This window comes from Leiobunum rupestre, chromosome 9, assembly GCF_980474605.1.
Source record: "Leiobunum rupestre chromosome 9, qqLeiRupe1.1.hap1, whole genome shotgun sequence".
NCBI lineage: Eukaryota > Metazoa > Arthropoda > Arachnida > Opiliones > Sclerosomatidae > Leiobunum > Leiobunum rupestre.
The window spans coordinates 42,731,269-42,753,000 of NC_143392.1; the positions used below are offsets into that span (position 1 = coordinate 42,731,269).

The 21,732-nt window shown below is 33.6% G+C and overlaps 11 non-coding genes across 11 annotated transcripts; all 11 read right to left on the reverse strand.

Moving 5' to 3' along the window:
* Positions 1-21: 21 nt before the first annotated feature.
* Positions 22-94, reverse strand: TRNAR-UCG (transfer RNA arginine (anticodon UCG)). Its single transcript has one exon. It is a non-coding gene; the product is annotated as a tRNA-Arg (tRNA).
* A 71-nt stretch (positions 95-165) lies between these two features.
* On the reverse strand, positions 166-238 carry TRNAL-UAG (transfer RNA leucine (anticodon UAG)). Its single transcript has one exon. It is a non-coding gene; the product is annotated as a tRNA-Leu (tRNA).
* A 71-nt stretch (positions 239-309) lies between these two features.
* TRNAR-UCG (transfer RNA arginine (anticodon UCG)) lies at positions 310-382 on the reverse strand. Its single transcript has one exon. It is a non-coding gene; the product is annotated as a tRNA-Arg (tRNA).
* A 71-nt stretch (positions 383-453) lies between these two features.
* On the reverse strand, positions 454-526 carry TRNAR-UCG (transfer RNA arginine (anticodon UCG)). The gene has a single exon. It is a non-coding gene; the product is annotated as a tRNA-Arg (tRNA).
* Positions 527-597: 71 nt separating this feature from the next.
* Positions 598-670, reverse strand: TRNAR-UCG (transfer RNA arginine (anticodon UCG)). The gene has a single exon. It is a non-coding gene; the product is annotated as a tRNA-Arg (tRNA).
* Positions 671-741: 71 nt separating this feature from the next.
* On the reverse strand, positions 742-814 carry TRNAR-UCG (transfer RNA arginine (anticodon UCG)). The gene has a single exon. It is a non-coding gene; the product is annotated as a tRNA-Arg (tRNA).
* Positions 815-1,459: 645 nt separating this feature from the next.
* Positions 1,460-1,532, reverse strand: TRNAR-UCG (transfer RNA arginine (anticodon UCG)). The gene has a single exon. It is a non-coding gene; the product is annotated as a tRNA-Arg (tRNA).
* A 71-nt stretch (positions 1,533-1,603) lies between these two features.
* Positions 1,604-1,676, reverse strand: TRNAR-UCG (transfer RNA arginine (anticodon UCG)). The gene has a single exon. It is a non-coding gene; the product is annotated as a tRNA-Arg (tRNA).
* A 71-nt stretch (positions 1,677-1,747) lies between these two features.
* Positions 1,748-1,820, reverse strand: TRNAR-UCG (transfer RNA arginine (anticodon UCG)). Its single transcript has one exon. It is a non-coding gene; the product is annotated as a tRNA-Arg (tRNA).
* Positions 1,821-2,179: 359 nt separating this feature from the next.
* TRNAR-UCG (transfer RNA arginine (anticodon UCG)) lies at positions 2,180-2,252 on the reverse strand. The gene has a single exon. It is a non-coding gene; the product is annotated as a tRNA-Arg (tRNA).
* A 790-nt stretch (positions 2,253-3,042) lies between these two features.
* Positions 3,043-3,115, reverse strand: TRNAR-UCG (transfer RNA arginine (anticodon UCG)). Its single transcript has one exon. It is a non-coding gene; the product is annotated as a tRNA-Arg (tRNA).
* Positions 3,116-21,732: the final 18,617 nt, after the last annotated feature.

Below are 21,732 nucleotides of genomic sequence, written 5' to 3' on the forward strand. Positions count from 1 at the left end.
TAGGGAAATCATTATGAAGCTCGTCCGCGGCAGGACTCGAACCTGCAATCTTCTGATTCGAAGTCAGACGCCTAATCCATTAGGCCACGTGGACGGTATTATGACGTAATCAGACATTGTATAAAAAATGTAAGCTAAACAATCTAGGGTAATCGTTATGAAGCTCGTCCGCGGCAGGACTCTAACCTGCAATCTTCTGATTCTAAGTCAGACGCCTTATCAATTAGGCCACGTGGACGGTGTAATGACGTAATCAGACATTGTTTAAAAAATGTAAGCTAAACAATCTAGGGTAATCGTTATGAAGCTCGTCCGCTGCAGGACTCGAACCTGCAATCATCTGATTCGAAGTCAGACGCCTTATCCATTAGGCCACGTGGACGGTGTTATGACGTAATCAGACATTGTATAACAAATGTAAGCTAAACAATCTAGGGAAATCACTATGAAGCTCGTCCGCGGCAGGACTCGAACCTGCAATCTTCTGATTCGAAGTCAGACGCCTTATCCATTCGGCCACGTGGACTTTGTTATGACGTAATCAGACATTGTATAAAAAATGTAAGCTAAACAATCTAGGGAAATCATTATGAAGCTCGTCCGCGGCAGCACTCGAACCTGCAATCTTCTGATTCGAAGTCAGACGCCTTATCCATTAGGCCACGTGGACGGTGTTATTACGTAATCAGACATTGTATAAAAAATGTAAGCTAAACAATCTAGGGAAATCATTATGAAGCTCGTCCGCGGCAGGACTCGAACCTGCAATCTTCTGATTCGAAGTCAGATGCCTTATCCATTAGGCCACGTGGACGGTGTTATGACCTAATCAGACATTGTATAAAAAATGTAAACTAAACAATCTAGGGTAATCGTTATGAAGCTCGTCCGCGGCAGGACTCGATTCTGCAATCTTCTGATTCGAAGTCAGACGCCTTATCCATTAGGCCACGTGGACGGTGTTATGACGTAGTCAGACATTGTATAAACAAAGTGAGCTAAACAATCTAGGGAAATCATTATGAAGCTCGTCCGCGGCAGGACTCGAACATGCAATCTTCTGATTCGAAATCAGACGCCTTATCCATTAGGCCACGTGGACGGTGTTATTACGTAATCAGACATTGTATAAAAAATGTAAGCTAAACAATCTAGGGAAATCATTATGAGGCTCGTCGCGGCAGGACTCGAACCTGCAATCTTCTATTCTAAGTCAGATGCCTTATCCATTAGGCCACGTTGACGGTGTTATGACGTAATCAGACATTGTATAAAAAATGTAAGCTTAACAATCTAGGGAAATCATTATGACGCTCGTCTGCGGCAGCACTTGAACCTGCAATCTTCTGATTCGAAGTCAGACGCCTTATCCATTAGGTCACGTGGACGGTGTTATTACATAATCAGACATTGTATAAAAAATGTAAGCTAAACAATCTAGGGAAATCATTATGAAGCTCGTCCGCGGCAGGACTCGAACCTGCAATCTTCTGATTCGAAGTCAGACGCCTTATCCATTAGGCCACGTGGACGGTGTATTGACGTAATCAGACATTGTATAAAAAATGTAAGCTAAACAATCTAGGGAAATCATTATGAAGCTCGTCCGCGGCAGCACTCGAACCTGCAATCTTCTGATTCGAAGTCAGACGCCTTATCCATTAGGCCACGTGGACGGTGTTATTACGTAATCAGACATTGTATAAAAAATGTAAGCTAAACAATCTAGGGAAATCATTATAAAGCTCGTCCGCGGCAGGACTCGAACCTGCAATCTTCTGATTCGAAGTCAGACGCCTTATCCATTAGGCCACGTGGACGGTGTTGTGACATAATCAGACATTGTATAAAAAATGTAAGCTAAACAATCTAGAGTAATCGTTATGAAGCTCGTCCGCGGCAGGACTCGATTCTGCAATCTTCTGATTCGAAGTCAGACGCCTTATCCATTAGGCCACGTGGACGGTGTTATGACGTAGTCAGACATTGTATAAACAAAGTGAGCTAAACAATCTAGGGAAATCATTATGAAGCTCGTCCGCGGCAGGACTCGAACATGCAATCTTCTGATTCGAAATCAGACGCCTTATCCATTAGGCCACGTGGACGGTGTTATTACGTAATCAGACATTGTATAAAAAATGTAAGCTAAACAATCTAGGGAAATCATTATGAAGCTCGTCCGCGGCAGGACTCGAACCTGCAATATTCTGATTCGAAGTCAGACGCCTTATCCATTAGGCCACGTGGACGGTGTTGTGACATAATCAGACATTGTATAAAAAATGTAAGCTAAACAATCTAGGGTAATCGTTATGAAGCTCGTCCGCGGCAGAACTCGATTCTGCAATCTTCTGATTCGAAGTCAGACGCCTTATCCATTAGGCCACGTGGACGGTGTTATGACGTAGTCAGACATTGTATAAACAAAGTGAGCTAAACAATCTAGGGAAATCATTATGAAGCTCGTCCGCGGCAGGACTCGAACATGCAATCTTCTGATTCGAAATCAGACGCCTTATCCATTAGGCCACGTGGACGGTGTTATTACGTAATCAGACATTGTATAAAAAATGTAAGCTAAACAATCTAGGGAAATCATTATGAGGCTCGTCGCGGCAGGACTCGAACCTGCAATCTTCGGATTCGAAGTCAGACGCCTTATCCATTAGGCCACGTGGACGGTGTTATGACGTAATCAGACATTGTATAAAAAATGTAAGCTTAACAATCTAGGGAAATCATTATGACGCTCGTCCGCGGCAGGACTTGAACCTGTAATCTTCTGATTCGAAGTCAGACGCCTTATCCATTCGGCCACGTGAACTTTGTTATAACGTAATCAGACATTGTATAAAAAATGTAAGCTAAACAATCTAGGGAAATCATTATGAAGCTCGTCCGCGGCAGGACTCTAACCTGCAATCTTCTGATTCTAAGTCAGACGCCTCATCCATTAGGCCACGTGGACGGTGTTATGACGTAATCAGACATTGTACAAAAAATGTAAGCTAAACAATCTAGGGTAATCGTTATGAAGCTCGTCCGCGGCAGGACTCGAACCTGCAATCTTCTGATTCGAAGTCAGACGCCTTATCCATTAGGCCACGTGGACGGTATTGTGACGTAATCAGACATTGTATAAAAAATGTAAGCTAAACAATCTAGGGTAATCGTTATGAAGCTCGTCCGCGGCAGGACTCGAACCTGCAATCTTCTGATTCGAAGTCAGACGCCTTATCCATTAGGCCACGTGAGTAGAGAATAACTAAATATGAACATGTAAATCCAAGATGGCCGCCAAGATGGCCGACAAAACAACCCCCCACCCCCCCAAAATATTTAACAAAAATTTTTGGAAAAATCGAAAATATTTTTGTTTTCAAATTTCACCTTGAAGATGCTCTTTGACCTCGACGCCTGACAACTGTACACAACCACTAAGCCTCGGTCTATCAAATCAACAAGTTTGGTCACGATCGGACAAGGTCGAACCGAGATATCGGCGGTAATATGTAACCCCACCAAATACTTATGTTAATTTACTTTTGGTGTCATTTTTTTCGTTTTTTTCGTTTTTTCGCCGTTTAAAATGCTAATTAGTTATTTGCGAGATGGGGAAACGAATTCGCGACCTTCGCTTTATACCCTTGGCGGTTTTGGCCCCACCCAAAATACTTTAAATAATTAAACTAATATAAATAAGTTATTCGCAAATATTTTATTATTTTAAAAACAATGCTAGTTTAAGTAGTCAAAAAAACACAATTAGTTATTGTAATATTTAATAACTATGATATTTCAATATATTTTTTAAACACTTAACAACATATGAAACACTAACAATAAAACTAAAAGCTAACAAAATTAATAATAAAGAATTAAAGAAGGTTGTATAAATAATTTGAAGGCTGAAAAATATAAAAACAAATGTTAAAAAATATTTTAAGTGTATAATAAAAATAATTATAATTACATCAATTCGTAGAAGGTATTTTTCCTCTTCGGTACAAAACGAGATGTCGGGTTGGAAATTCAGGCTAGAATTTATAAATATAAATAAATTAACCTATTAAAAACGAATATATCTAAAAAATATTTACCACAAGAATTCTTTTTGTTGCTCTATCATCGCACGAATAAAACACTGGTTTTGGTCTTAATCGCTTCGGAAGTATACAGTTCGAGAATGTCTGAATTAAAACAGATCGAATGTTGTTCAATGCCAACATGTTGAATTTGATCTAACATACGAAGTTCAGACTTTAAATTCTTGTGATTCCATCGCGAAATTTGACGAGTATTACAAAGAATAAACATTCTTACTACTCGAAGAGAAACAATTTTAAAGATCGCGGCAAAGAAAGTACAGGCTTTAGATGTAATTCACCAGACATCTTGAGTCTAGATTTCTCCTGGTAAAATCCTTTACATTGAGATTTTATAGTTTAAGCCCGACTTTTATTTAAAAATTTAAAAATATTGTCTTTGGGAATAATTATTAATTTTTAATACAACGAAGGTTAACTAATTATCACTATCCTTCTTAAACATGTTTTTATAAATTAATAAAAACAATTATATTCAATTTTTAAAAAAACAACCTAGTACAAAATGTACTTAGACATTTTTCAGTTAATATACTAATCAATTACAAAAACAAACATAAAACATTAAAGTTTAACAGATATTAGTATAAAAAAGTACATAGAATACATGAAAAAGAACCGGAAAAAAACCAGAAAGAATAATAAATAATCAATGGGTCGTTTGATATGAGCGGTAGGATCAAGTGTATATAGCGAAAAAGATGAAGAAACAAAAAAAGATAGCGCAAGAGATGAAGAAACAAAAAAAATAATAATAATAGAAAAACATTAAATCTAGTACAAAATGTACTAATAAAAATTCTTGAAAATGCGTTGAATAAAAAAGATGAAAACAAAGGATTTTTTAATATAGAGAAAAAAGAACTTTACACCAATCCCAACATTAAATTAATAAAGCTAGTTAAAAAAGAAAAAGTAGATTATGAAATATTAAAAACAACCTCCACCGCCTGAATTAAATTAATAAAGCTAGTTGATTTGGAAAACATATTTAAACACTTAAACTTTCTAAAATAAAAACATTTAAAATAAAAAATATAAAACATTTTAAAAATTAAAACCTTTCACCAAAATAAACAAATTAAAAAAAATAAAAACACAAAAAAGTCTTTAAATAAAAAAATTAAAATTTTATCAGGTTTGAGTCCTATTTCAAAAAATAAATAGTTTTAGTTTTTTTAAAAAATAAATAAATTTTTGTAATTACCTTGAGTCGCAGTTGGAAAAGTTGCCGACGATCGTTTAAATTTTGATTCGGTCGAGATAATTTGCAACTAAATAAAAATATTTATTTTAATTATTGTAATTATTTTTTTAAAATTAGTATTCCTTACTCTAAAGTTGTAACTATTTTAACTTCTTGTCGATCCAAATCATTAATAAAAAATAGAACGATCATGCCTAATTCCAAACGGATGTTATACCGTGTTAGGCGAAAGTCAGTGGTAATAGATAAATGTTTTTTTCGGAAAAAGGAAACTTGTTGTAATTGAAAGAGTATTAAAAGATCACGTTGAAGGCTCCTACGGTTTTTATGTTGACGGAACCATGGGATCTTATTTAAATTTTTATATAGGCGCATATGTTTTCCAATTAGGCGTAAAATTTCGTAAGAAAACCAGCCTTCAAGAGAGGATTGAGTGTGGAACAATAAGCCGTCAAACTCAAAAGCCTCGTGGGGACAGACAAAATTAACAGAATGAACGTCAAATAGACAAGAATTGTTATTGATTCTTCTAGAAAAAACCGAAGCGAAAACAGCTGGTGATAATTTGAAAGAATTTTTTATAAAGGGACAGGCAAAAACAATTTTGTTAAAGGGTTCTATTAATGTTTTACACTCAAGAAAGACAGTTCTCATACAGTAATTTTCAACTCTAATTGAAATATCGTTAATTTTAAAAAGGTTATAATTCCTAACTTTACGTAAAGCTAAATATTTTAGTGAAAAAGGGTTAATAGCGAGAGGATGAGTAATCTTACCAGAAACAGTCAAAACTTCGCGAGAGCCCATGGTTTATAAAAGGAACACGGTGAAAGACAGTCTTTTTATAAGAAAAATTTCAGAATATTTAATTTTTACATCCTGATTTTAACCTGTTTTAAAATCAAGTCAAAATACAATTTTTTATCAAATACACCCTGCAGAAATATAATTTTATCCATTCGTTTAAATTTTATACCTCGCAGAAATATATTTCTTCCCATAGAATTTTAAAACATCTAACCCTGTAATTACCAAAATTCTTACATCCATAATCGATTTTTAAAGCAAAATAATATTAAAACTCTTAGGGCGTTGTCTTTTTTGTCACGAAAATTAAATATAAAGTCCTTCAAAAAAATAATTAATAATTTTATATTTTTATACATGTCTATATTTAAATTGACATTCACAAACAATTTTAAATACCATTTACATACTGATAAATTATAACTAGGTTCTATCCTTGTAGTATTAATCACTTTAATATTCAAGGTTTTATATTTTGAAAAAAATTAATGAAAAATACATTTGGTATAAAAGGGCAAAATTTTCTATTGAATCATAACAGGCTAAAATGGCTTCCACAAGTAATAGTCAAATCTCCGAGAGTCAGGTAGTTTCAGTTTTCGATAGTCCTGAACAGGAGATGTTAATAGAGTCGGACGAATCGGATGGGGACTATATTCAAGAGGTTCGTCGCATGTCAAACATCGAACAAGTTGGAATCGAACAATCAGTGAAAGTCAAGAAAGGGGGAGTGTCTTACGAAACTAAAACTCCGAGAAAAAAAGCGAGCGACAAGGGATTATATCTAGATATCCAGATATATTCATATAAAAACATCAAACATCTTCCCCAAGATGAACTCTGGAAGGGTGATTATAAGAGGGTGAAATTCTTAGCTAACACCCTATCCATGGATGTTATTCGAATAATAAACTCAACAAACAGGCTGAAAAAATTAATTGAGCAGACGGAAGGAAAAATTGTTGTTCCACCCACGAAGGCAAGTTAAACTCATTAATTAATTATTCGTAATAGTAATTAGAATAATATTTTAGACCTGGAAACGAAATTAGAACATGGAAGACTCCGACGAATACGATTCGGACTCTCAATTAGACTTTTCATCGTTAAACAGTTTTAATTATAAAAAGTTTTATAAAATTAAAAAATTAAGCCCTAGAAATTCAAAAAAGTGGAAATGTAAACAACTGGACATTGACCTAGAACTAATATACTTAAACGAAATCCCCACACATTTATTTTTTACAGTATTTGAAAAGATTCTGTCCAAAATTATCAAATACGTAAGACAAGAAGCACCCGGTTTCGATTTCCTCAGATTTGCAATTCAATCGGAAAATTTAGAACATCCAATTAACATTAAATTTATTAAAATTGATCAGTTAACTGTTTCGCGAATATTTAACCATATAGCTCGCGTTGCTCAATCAAAAAAAGATTTCTTACTAGATGGAGAAATTAAATTTAGTATAATTCTTTTGAAATCCCCACAGAAAATGGGAAAAAAATTTTTATCTCTAAAAAATAGAGATATTATCGATCTTGATGCTTTTTTAAAAACTAAAACCAATTTTTACTATATCAATAATATCGATAATTTGTGCGTAGCAAGAGCCCTTACAGTCGGAATAAAGCTCTGTGAAATTGCCGAGTACAAAAAGAATAAACTTCCATTAACAACCGTTCTTAAAGAATATCGAACCTTAACATTCTTTCGTAGTAAATTACAAACTAAAGCCGCTAAGAAATTACACGATGATGTAGGAATTGCTCGAGGCGCTGTAGAAATTGGTGATATAGCTAAATTTCAATCATATTTAGCCCCAAAGTATCAGATAATAATATTTAACGCAACGGAAAATTTTCAAATTTATTTCAAGGGTTTTCCTCCTGCCGAACACAAAATTCTACTTGTAAAAATTGGCACGCACGTTCATTTAGCTAAAAATCTTCATTCCATTTGGGGCGGTGTAGCTTCATGTTTAAATTGCGAAAAAATTTTTTATTCCACCACACATAGAAACAAGCACCACTGTTTTGACACTAGAAATATTAAATGTAAAAGATGTTTAGGTCGAGAATTTCACGAAATTTTAGAAATTCCGTTAATTCGTTGTAAACTTTGCAATAGATATTTAAAACAAGGGGAATGTTATAGTATTCACCTAAAAAATGAAACTTGCAAGCTTTTCCACAGATGCGAAAAATGCTGTGTTCAATTTGAAACTTCAAAAACTCACAAATGTGAAACAGCTTGCGAATCTTGTAAAATCGATCATCCTCCAAACCAACATTATGTTAAACAGTCGACATTTAAAAAGAATCCAAGATCCTATGTATATTTCGATATTGAAACCATAATCGAGAATAATGTGCATAAACCCATGCTCTTAGTGGCCCAAAGTGAAATTTTAAATCAGCCTGTGGAAACCACGGTTTTTGAAGGACAATATTGTGTAAATAACTTTCTCAATTTTTTGTTTCAACATGAAACTGTTTTACTTACGGATGGGAAACGAAAGCGAAAAACAATTAGGCCGAAATTTACCAACCTCATCGTAATGGCCCATAATCTAAGATCTTTCGACGGAATGTTTATTATTTCTAAATTAATTAATCATGTCATTCCCGAGGTTATTTACGATGGAGCCAAGATACTCACTATTTATATTAAAGGGGTAGACATTCGTTTTGTAGATTCTTTGAACTATGTTAGTGCTCCTTTAAGACATTTTCCTAAAATGTTTTCTTTGCCTCAATCTAAAGGATATTTTCCCTATATTTTTTGGACGAAAGACACTTTGAACTATTCAGGTAAAATTCCGGACGAAAAATACTTTGAACCCCATAAAATGAAAGAATTTGAATACCGAGAATTTAAAAATTGGTATTCACACAAACAGCTCGAACCGGTCTATTGTATTAAATCAGAATCCAGAGCGTATTGTCTTTTAGATTGTAATTTATTACGCTTAGCTATGCAGAAATTTCGCATCTTATATAAAGAACTAATTGAAATTGATATCAGTAATTATGGGGGTATTTCTCTTTCCGGGGCACTTAATAATGTATTTATTGACAAGTTTTTAGAACCATATACACTATGTACTATTCCTGCTATCGGTTTGGCAAGTAGACAGAATCAAAGCGAGATTGCATTAAAATATTTATCTTGGTACGAGAAGGAAAATAATTTAATTTTGCAAACTGTCAGAAGTTCAGGGGGAGAACAGTCTGTAGGACCGTATTTTGTAGATGGTTACTGTGAAAATCCACCCATAGTAATTGATGTAATGGGTGATTTCTGGCACGGTTGTCCAAAACATTTTTCTGGCTCGAGCTTTAATTCAATTGTCGGAAAAACATTCAAAGAAATTAGAGAAAGGGAATTAGACCGAAAAGAATTTATTGAACAAAATTTACCAAACCATACATATATTCAAATTTTTGAATGTGAGATATTAGAACTGTTGAGAAAAAATGTCGAGGCGAAAGCATTTTTTAATACAATTAAAATCATTCCTAAAATTAACCCTAGAGATTCGCTAGTAGGTGGCCGTGTAGAAACAATCAAGCTGTATCATGAAGTAGAGCCCTTACTTGGAGAACAAATCCGATATTTTGACTTTTGTAGTCTGTATGCCTATTGTTTACAAAAAATGGAATACGGTTGTAAAAATGTTAAAGTTATCACACACAATTTTGATTATGCCCCAGACGCGTATTTTGGAATAATTAGTTGTCGAATACTCCCCCCCAGAGACCTCTACTTACCCGTTCTTCCATACCGATTTAATAAAAAACTTTATTATCCTTTATGCGGAAGTTGTGTAATAAATAATGACAGCAAATGTACCCACAGTATTGACGAACGCGCTATAACGGTAGTCTTACCCTTGGTGGAAATCTACTATTCAATAAAAGAATGTAACTACAAACTATTAGAAATTTTCGAAGTATATCACTATAGTATTACAACAAATTTTTTCAAACCATATATAGACATTTTTTTTAGAGCAAAAGTTAAAAATTCAGGATTTCCACCCAATATTAAAACATATCAAGAGCAAAAAGAGTATTTAGACGCGATATACGAAGCTGATGGAGTAAGGTTAGAGCCTGAGGAAATTGTTGATAACCCATCCTTAAGAACTTCCGCGAAATTGGCGCAAAATTCGTTATATGGCAGAATGGCGTTAAGAATGGACAAATCATCAACTAAAATTATTCATAGATACTCCCAATTCACCGAGATTATAGCAGACACATCGAATAAATTAACAGACTTTCATTTAATCAACAACGATGTTGCCATGGTAAGCTATAAAAAAAAAAGTGAGCTTGCACCAACTTTTCGCAAAGGTAACGTTATAGTGGCTTCCTTTGTCACCAGTTACGGTCGTATTCATCTGCATAAGCTAATTAATAGGCTGGGGAAGCGTGTAATTTATTATGACACGGACGGAATAAAATTTACACATAAACCACACGAGTGGCTACCCCCCCTTGGTGGTAATTTAGGTGAACTTACGTGCGAGACTCCGAATTCATATATCACAAAATTCGTATCAACTGGACCAAAAAGCTACAGCTATAAACTTGAAAATAATCGGACAATTATAAAACTTAAAGGAATAACTCTTACCAGGGAAAACTCAGACATCATACATTTCGACGCCTTCAAACAAATGATTTTTTTTGCCAAATACCGAGTTTAAGGTGAAAATTCCCTTTAACGTAATAAAAGATAAGTACAAAATGCTTTTACGTGTTGGCAACTTAAGTAAAACTTTCAAAAAGACTTTTTGTAAACGTGTGCTACAAGATAATATTTCCAGTGTTCCCTATGGATATTTAGAATGTGAAAATGGCGAATTGTAAAATAAAGTTGTCTTTTAATTATAAATCTAAAAATCATGTAACAAAAAAACTTGCAAAACAGGTGTCATTTAACCACATAGTTATCGTAAATGAAATCTCTTCCGAAAATCGAGTAAATACTTTATTTTTAAATAACCTAAGATTTAAACTTTTAACTTCCAAAATTGAATTTTTACTAAAAAACGGGAATTAATAGTTTTTTTTGGTGAAGTAGATATTATGATTTTATTTTTTATTCAAAATGTTATTTTTGTATGTTGTTTTGAAACTTTATATAACTGGTGAAGGGATAGTTTTGATAAGAAACATTAAACTTTAATAAAATAGTTTTTTAAATTTAAAAATGTGTTTATTTTTTCATATATTCTATAAAACAGACAATGTACTAACAAAATACGTAGTATGTTGTCTTTGTTTAAACAGTAATGTCTTATATAAAATTTCTTTCACCGTTTCGAATGATGGTATCAGGCCCTACTATGTCGGGCAAGTCAGCATGGACGAACTCACTAATTAGATGGAGGAATGAATTAATTGATAAACCTCCTATTAAAATTATTTATTGTTATTCGGTTTGGCAATCAGGTTACCACGATTTATCTCAGTTTTTAACCGATATAGAGTTTATTCAAGGACTTCCGCCAATGGACAGCGAGTTCTGGGAATCAAATAAAAATTATTTACTTATTATTGACGATTTAGCAGACGAACTTTACAAAAATGATCAAATTGCGAAATTAGTTACCGTAGACAGTCATCATTATGAAATTTCAGTTGTATTAATCTCACAAACCCTATTTCCTCGAGGCAAACAATCTCGTTTAATCTCTCTTAATATGTCATATCTAAATCTGTTTAAATCTCCTCGAGATCTAAGTCAAATCCAATATCTGGCCAATCAAATATCTCCAAATAACACAAAAATAATTAAAATGGCCTACGATATGGCTACTGGAGAACCTTACAATTCGCTATTTATAGACACATCTGTAACCACTCCAGATAGCTTACGATTAAGATCGTACACATTTAATCAAAACGGACCACAAATGGTAGTTTTTTCCAATAATAAATAATTTACTATATTATTATCAAGTTCATTAAAGAAAATGACACCAAAAAAGACAGTACGTAAAAAAACTACTCCTATTGCAAATCCCTCTGACAGGTTTAAAACACACTATCCATATTTAAATTTATTGTATAAATCTAAAGGAGGGGTACGTAAAACTTTATTAGCTAACAGTTCTCCAAAGCAATTAAAAGCCTTACAAAGCGTTTGCAAAAACTTGAAAGGTGGTGGAATTATATTATCTAAAGCCAAAAAAAAACAACTTTCTAAATATAAAAAAACAATACGTTTCTTAGCCAGTCCGAAAATTTCGCAAAAAAAGAAGCGTGCTCTAATAATTCAGAAAGGTACGGGATTCTTCATACCGGCTTTATTAGGCTCTATTGTTCCTTTAATTGCCAATTTATTCAATAAAAGATAAAATGAAAAAAATGATTTTAGTTCCCGCCTCGAGTGTCGGACAAATATCTCAAGAAAATAAACAGCTTGTTTCTCCCCAGGAAACGTATTATAACTTATTAGATAATGAGTTGCAAAATATATTAACTTCTAATTTAAACAGCCGCTCTAAATTGCGAGAATTTCTAAAAATACTGAGCGAGGCCCGGGAAATGAGAAAAGCGATACCGGTACCTAAAGTTGAAATTACAAACTTTCAAGCCCCCGGACCTGTTGCTCCATTAAATTCCCCGTTCACCTCGCAAATTTATTCACCCTTCAAAACGCCCGAGGGAGTTAACGCTGGCGACGCTGCGGAGGTTCGTTTAAATACTATGACACGCAAAATGAAAGAATATCTCAGCGAGAGAGAAAACGATCAGAGTAGAAAATTCCCGAGTCTCTTAAAAAATGTAGAATCTTGGAAGAGGAAAGCATCTACGCCGATTGTTAAGCAACAAAAGACAATTACCGATGATAGAATGCGTAAACGATTAAGTCGAGAAAATGAAATATTTGAAGAATACTTAGAAAATACCGATATTGGAAGTCAATTAAGTCAGGAAGAGGATTGGGATCGAGAGCTGTCTTTGGAGGAGGAGGGTGCTGTCGGTGGTGTTCCAATATCGCCGCAAAAAAAATTAAAATTACCATCCCCCCCAAAAAAATCGCCGAGGCCTAAAAGACAGACCCGCCCTCCTTCTCGTTGGCAAGAATAATAAAAAATGTGTAAAAATAATTATGTGTGAAATAAATAAACATTTTTTTATTTTAAACAAATCGATTTATTTCGTTTCCACTCTTTCATCAAATGAATACATATATTCAACAACGCTAAACTATCGTTTCTTTTTAAATCGAAATTATACAATTCGTTAATTATTTTACTGTAAGAAATCCCCATACATCTCGAGGTTAGAAAATAAATCACATGTGGTCCGCAGTTTTGGCTTTTATTTGATTGAAATTTATGAGTATTGTGTCGAATACGCTTGCTATATCGCTCTAGCAAAAATCCATAGTCACGATGTGATCTTCCTAGAGAACAAAAAAAGTCCAGAGTGTCGCCCGATTTGTAAACAGCCGTCCAATGAGACCCTGGAAGCGTATCGGGATCGGTGTTGATTACGAAACAATATGATTTTTTTTTAATTGGAACTTTTGGTAATCTATTAGCGGGAAACACTCCGATAAATTTATCTCTCGAACGGGGGTCACACTTAAGTATAGCTTGGATTTGATTAGTATTCATCTTTCACGTCACTGTCAAAATGCATAATTTCTCATATTGATCTTTTGTTAAGTTGATTCCTCTGATAGATGGTTTTAAACTACCGTCTTCTTTTTTAAAATGTCGCACGTCAAAAGTTTCGTTACATTTTACAAGGTACGTGTCTCTTCCTAAATTAAAGGCTTTGTCGCAAATTCCAATATCTAAGCTGTATTCTGGACTTCTTTTTTTAAATTTCATCGCGGAGGAAACTATTGTGGCACTAACACCAAATATTACAATCGCGAGACCCAGGAGAATGTGAACTTTACCCATGGATAACAAATTGTTGAATAAAGACTGTAGCGCTTTACACTTGAATTTTAACTATTTCTTGAGCGTAAAAAGCTCCTTTAATTATATTGCCGGTCAAATCTTTCACAATATACATACAGGGATCTCTCGTAATTACTCTATGAATTTCAAATATTTCGGCTGTAAACGTTCCCTTGTATGCCTTATCAAATGTTGTTTTTGCAACTGCTAATCGAACTTTATCCCCAATTTTTAAACTTGCCTTTCCAATCATACTAAGATTGCCATAGTTTTTTTCCCAAATTGCCGATTCATTGTTTTTATTGACATCTTTAGGGGCGATTCCCGTTGTTGAATGTTTTCGAGCGTTATAAGCTTTTGCAATTAATGGTAGTTTATTAAGATAGTGTAAATCGCCGGTCTTGGTAATTATTTTAAAAATTTTAGATTTTACCGTGCGAACGAGTCTCTCGACCATAGAAGCTTTTTTCTCGGAGTACGTGAGGTAATGTTGTATGTTATAACGTTTTAAGAGAGCGCGAAATGGGGCGTTTCGAAATTCTGTCCCTGCGTCGGTACATAAATTAAGGGGTACCCGTTTTTTGAAAATCTCTCTAAAGGCCTTCACAATCTCGCTCGAGGTTTTATTTTTAATTGGCAGAATGAAAGCGAATTTGCTTAGAATGTCCTGAACTAATAACGTATAGCGGTACTTTTTATTAAAAGTTTGTAAAATAGGGAGGTCTAATAAATCGGCCATAAATGTCTCATCAATCGTCGTTACATATAATTTGTTACGTTTAAAATTTAACCTCCTAGCTCTGTGTTGTGTGTAGGTTGGTTGTTTACTGAGAAAATTTTTAATTTCTTTTTTCGAAATTTTGGGAAATTTTTTTCTTAAAGTAACACTGTCAGAATAACTGTATGGGTTTTCAACATCGTAATAAACTTTACTTAATTGTTTGTCTGTTTTTGACAACACCATCTTTAAATGTGTGAATAGAAATAATAAAAACAGATTATAGTAAAAGTTTTTATTTTAATAAATTAAATCGCATTTTAAGTTTGAAACATTTTGTACAATATCAAAATATAATTGACTTTCTACTATTAAGGGATCAAGTCCAAATTCCTTTTGGAATCTTACAACAATATGATCGTAGTTTAATTGGGGGATAGCTATTAATATCATATTTTCCACTCGGTCTTCAAAATTTGTGCTAAATCCTAGTTTACAAGAGACATCGTGAGCAATCGAAGATTTACAATGCGGATTCTCACAATTTTCGGTAATTTCAAACATTTTATCCGTAAGCTCATGTACAATTATGTCACGCATAATATTTTTTGCCGACAAAATTAAATTAATCTCCTGATCAATTGTATGTTTACAATGTTTTAATCTTTTCCACCCTGCTTGGTTGAGATTAAAACCATAATTTGTAGAATAGAAAAGATGATACAAATGGTTTTTTCCTCTGGCACAAGCACGCACATCGACGAGTTTTTCCTTTTGTCCCTTGAAACAGTCGATTTTTATCTTTGAACCTTCAAGCGGAAGCCAGGTGTGAAAACTAGCAACTTGGTCTTCAAAAAAATCAGTTATTTCCTTTTCGAATGTGAATAGAGATTGCCAGGCTTCTAAATTCAGTTCAAATTCGGCGCAAGTGTCTAGTCGGTAAATTTTGATGGATGGATTTACATATCCTAGCACCGTTACTTCTTGTTTGGGTGAGAGACTGTGAGTTCGAGACATCTTTACCACTACGATTTCGCGAAACAACTAATCAATCTTTGCCCTCGTTGATTGATTTTATTCCGTAATATACGTAACTTGACGCTCTTGGTTAATGACAAATCGGTTTTCGTATTCTCCAATAATAATTATGTTTTGAATATTAGTTAAGGGGGAAGCAAACTTCATTACCATACGTAAACTACCATTTCGTTGAATTGAGAGGTTGTTAGAGTTTGCCGAGGAATCGTAAGTTAAATCAAACGCGAATAATGTATTACCGTTTTTATAATTTTCGTAATCAATACAATTACCAGAGTTATTTCCAATTAAATCCATTGCCGAGAATAGTGAATAATACGACCGAGTATAGAGGTTTTTATTAAAATCTGGAGTTAGAGCAGTTTCTGGTATATTCTGGTCGTCTAATGAAAGTTGTAAGAACGAGAGATTATTATGGTTAAATTGAAAGGGATTTTCTCGACTAGACCCGTTGTAAGCAGAATTGTTTACCATTCCGATTATTACCCGATTTGGAATTTTACCTAAAAAAATATTTGACTTCACGAAATCGCTCGCGCCTGCTGAAATTGTCAGAGTTTTAACAACAGTTTGTGTTAGATCGTACAAAGCCCTCTGTTTGTGCAATATAGCATTATGTGCCAGCTGTAGATCTGGATTTACGATAATATGTTTAGCAGTAAGAACAGCGTCTTCGATAATTAATCTATATTTGATATTAACATCTTCTTGTGATATAATTATAAATTCATCGGAATTTTTCAAGAGTCGAATTCTTAAATTCACTTTGTTTAAAAGAAATTTGTCTATTTTACAAGAGTCTACATGAAGTCTTCCCATATATTCACAAAGTTTCGATCCCGCAATATCTTTACTTCTTTTTAAAATTCCATTATTTTTTTTATCTTTATGAACATCGTTAAACGCTAGCGTTGGGTCGCAAAACCCGTCTTCGTAATAGCCCTCGGCGGTTTTGTAAGATTGTTTGGCGCCTTTATCAAAATTTAAAACTGTTGCTAAATATGCTAAATATGGGTAGCAGTTGTTGCTAGATTGTACTAAAGTCTCATTCATAAACACGTCTATTTGGCTAAAAATAGAATGCAATGGAAGATTGCATAATGATACTTTTTTTTCGGCTGCAGGTATATCTATTAAAACACCGTTTTGTTCTTTTTTAACCCGAATTCGAATTTTAAGCATCAAGTTTGACATGTCAATATAATAATCTCCCCCGGGGATAGAAAAATCAATCTGTGTAGCATTAGACAAGGGAGCTATAGGGAAATAGTCTACAAATTTATTCCCCTCAATATTACCATTAATCAGGGGTTCGTTAAAAAGCTCCAACTCCGAACACATAGATTCAAATTGAGGCATAATGCTTTAGTCAAGAAAATCGGTTTTTGTTCTCTTGCGTTTTCTTTGCTTATTGCGTAATTTTGATTTGCGCTTCTTTACTCTTCGAGCTCCAGAGCCTTTTTGTGTATTTTATATGGTATCACCGAGACTATTTAAAAGATTTGTTCCAGCAATTTTACTATTTTTTTTAACGACTCCTTAAAATTTTGACCTGCAGCAACATCGTCCATAATTCTCTTCCCCATAACCAACCCTTGAATACCGAGTGATTTAGCTACGGGTCGAAAAAGAGGTGTTACGAATCTTGCTAAACTTTTAAAAATTGCGCCAAATCCACGACCAGTCTGATATTGACTTCCTCGAAAGATGTTATATCCGCGTCCTGTTTGAACATAATGATGATAATATCTTTCCATGATGAGCTTGTTTTAAGTGTACTTTAGACTAAGCATCCAGTCTTTTAAATATTAATTTAATAATAGTCTTGCCTGTTTTATATGGCAGGAGTTCACCGTAATCCGACCTTAAAGAAATTTCTATAGTCTGTATTTGATCGTAGAGAACTGGAAAATGGTCTAAAAAATGAAATCTTTCAACCTGTGCTCGATTTTTATTTTCGTTTAATTTGATAATTCTCAGCAGGGGGGTATTAGTGTGTCCTGTTATTATAGGTTGTATAATATTTGTATAGACATAAATTCCGGATATTCCGTGGTTGAGATCTGCGGGGTACATGCCTATTTCGTTAAAAAGAGGCCTTTCAATTTGATTGTTTGAAAAACCTAACATTCTCCCGAGTTTGGGGTTATCTATTGGAAAGGTTAAAAAACTGTTTCCACCCAAACCTTTAACTGAAACTGTCGAATCTGAATTAAAATTAAACTCGAATTTAGCCCAACTCTGATGTGGCAATGATTGTTTCATTGCTAATAAAATATCATCAATAGTGTGGTACACACCAGTTGGAATTCGACAATGGAATTTGTCTACAATATTTAGTTTATTATTTTTACCATGTTCGTAATTGTGGAAATCAATATCACGTTTTTGTCGTCGACTATTCTCAACTCTGTTTAAATCATTTCGAAAAATTATAAAATTAGTCGTATTATCTATTTCTAATCTAATTTGAAGAGGGTCTAATGCTTTGCTTTTATAAACTGAGGATATATAATCTACTTTGTACTCAATTTGTAAGAGGTCTGCTAGAGGACCGAATATTTTAATTTCCAACCCACTCATTAATTCAATTTGAAAATAATAATTTCCATTTTCTTTGAAAATAAAAAAACCCGCCTTAAGTGAGATATGCGAATCAAAATATTTTTGAAGTTCATTCAAAATTTTGAAATGAAGAGATAACGGTATAAAATTCCCGCCTAAATCTTTATCAGCCTCGTAATAGTTTCGTTCAAACGTATAACTGTCATTTTCCCAGTTAGGGTGTTCGATTGGAATATTTTTATTGTACCTAAAATCTATAACCGATTCTTCATCTGACATAAATTTTTCCTCATACACTTTTAAAGGATTTTTACTGCTAATTACACCATTTTGAAATTCTGGCGCGTTTATATTAAAAATATTTGCTAATCTCCCAGTGAAGGCAATTTGTAGATCTCTAGGAAATGAAATTCTCAAGTAATGACCTCGATTTATTTCTTCTATTGCGTAACTAATTTCGTACCGATTTAAAGGGGGGAAGTTAGTCGCCTGTTGAATCTCGTTTTTTAATTGCCTATGCAAAGATAATGGGATAATATTTCCAAAATCATCTCTCTGACCTTCAAATAAAAAAGGTTGTATGATTGATACGGAATAGAAAGCCCAATCTTCCTGCTCAAATTGCGGTATTTTTGTTGTCTCAATACGTATGTCGATAAAATTAGTACGCGAATTAAAAGTAATATTATTTAAATTATTTAGCGGGCCAAATTTTTGAATACCCGTAAAATAAGTGTCTGTTGGAATTTTAAAAAGATCTGCTAATGGATTTTGAAATTTAATTTCCATTCCTACCGGTATTTCTAAATTAAAATATAAATTATCTTCATCATCGGAAGATATCGCTGTTTTTAATCCGTCAAACTGTCTTGGTTTACATCGTTCTAATAAATCACGTATAATTAAGTGTAATGTGAACGGTTGAATTTCATTATTATATTGTCTTTCTCCCTCATATCTGACCGCTTCAAAAACAATCGCGTAATTATTCCATTGTATTTGTTTAATAACAGGCTGAGATGGTGGCTTAATGGGTATTGGGAGAGAACTTGGTAGATTATTTTCTTCGGAAGGATTTAAATCTTCTGGTTGGTTGACGTCTTCATTAATATTTAGAATTAAAGGTTCTGTTGGTAAAATGTTGTTTATATTTTCTTCTAGTTTAAAATTTGACTTTTCTTCTAAATTTGTTTTTGGTTCAAGTTTTGGTTTTTCCTCTTGTTTCACTTCTGGTTTTAGTTTCGGTTTCTTGTTAATTTTCTGTTTTTTTCTCCTGGGTTGTGCTTGTATTTCTTCCACGGGAATTTGTCGTGGTAAATATTTTTGTTGATATTTATTCACAACTAACGCCTTTTTAATTCGTACTTCGATAAAATTTGTTGCGTAAGTTAAGGAAATAGTTTTAGCGTGATTCGAGAGAGGATAATTAGAAAGATAATCACTGTCGACAAAATCATTTTCTCGAAATTCCAGAACAGATGCTAGGGGCGATGCTTGAGGTATTTTTACTTGCACATCTTTTTGTAACTGTATTTTTAATTTTGAACTGTCTTCGTTTTCGTCAACTTTTACCGTATTCATATGTATTTTTCCTTTAAGTGATTGATTGGCCTCAATAGTTTTAGCAAACTCGTTGAGTATATTATTTTGAAGAGATGTTGGAATATTATTCTTATTTCGATCTAGATCACCCTCGTAACGTTTTGGTGGAATTTCAATTTTAATATAATCCCATTGATTTTCTTCGGGTGAAATAACATCTGACACGTGCCCTACTTGGAAATGCGAATACTCATTTGTTATATTCGAATAAGTTTCAGGAAGAATTATTTCTGCTAATGCGCAAGACCATTTTTCATTATTAAAATTTAAAGGTTTTGCTAATTGAACTTTAAAGCTAGAAGGTGTATTTTCCGGGTAAATATCGGGTGATGCGTTCGAAGGTAGAAATACTACGAAACTTGACATCTTTATAATGACAGTTTCAGTTGGGCGACATCTCGTTTTATACTAATAAAAGATTTAGCGTGATAGATCGAAAGGATTGTGATTTGAACTTGAGACTGTTTGAATAACGTCCTGCAACGCTACCGATCTACCACGCTAAACCTTAACATGAAAGAGTTAAAATATCTATTTTTACGTAGGAAAAAAATAATCACAATATATTAGAAAATCATCTTTATTCTACATATTTTCAATCATTTGACAAGTTTGTTCAAGATTTTCCAAAACCTCAATGGGTGTTTCAACTTGATTAAGAGTTAAAATTTGATTATTTTTACAATATTCTTGAAAAAAAATAATTGCTTCCATCTGCTCATCAGATGGCATGACAAAGTCTGGTGGAAATACAACATTTGATTTTATTGTTGAATTTAAAGTTTCTTCGGACTTAATACCAGTTGTCTTTTTTTTACGTTGAATTTTCTTTGGAGTTCCAGTACCATTAACAAACTCGTTTAACCATTCTTGATGTTTTACGTTAAACTCGTTTAAATAATCAATAATTTGATCGTCTAATATTTCTTCTTTGGTTGTATATTCTGGTTTCTTTGAATGAAGACAATCGCAAACATCAATACGAATTTGATTTTTATAACTACTCGATAAGTGATCCATTAAGTGTTGTTTAAAAATTGTCTTGTCAAGACATTGTTCTTGACAAATCCAGCATTTAACATTAAAGTTTAAATTATCAAAGAAATTAAAAGCGTGTTTGCGACATGGCTCATTATAATAACAAGGATTCTCGGTAGTCGATTTGCATTTAATTTCTGGTTTCCCCATAAATAACTTCATTTTTTTAACCTTTAAAGAGCTCGATTTTTGAGACGTCTTACGCTTACACATATCCTTTGACTTTTAAATGTAAAAACAATTATTATTTATAGAAATAGTTATTATTGCAAGTTTAGACACGTTTATTAGCTGTTTAAAGTATTTTGGGTGGGGCCAAAACCGCCAAGGGTATAAAGCGAAGGTCGCGAATTCGTTTCCCCATCTCGCAAATAACTAATTAGCATTTTAAACGGCGAAAAAACGAAAAAAACGAAAAAATGACACCAAAAGTAAATTAACATAAGTATTTGGTGGGGTTACATATTACCGCCGATATCTCGGTTCGACCTTGTCCGATCGTGACCAAACTTGTTGATTTGATAGACCGAGGCTTAGTGGTTGTGTACAGGTGTCAGGCGTCGAGGTCAAAGATTATCTTCAAGGTGAAATTTGAAAACAAAAATATGTTTTTCGATTTTTCCAAGGACAAAAATTTTTTAATTTTTGAAAATATTTTTGGGGGGTGGGGGGGTTGTTTTGTCGGCCATCTTGGCGGCCATCTTGGATTTA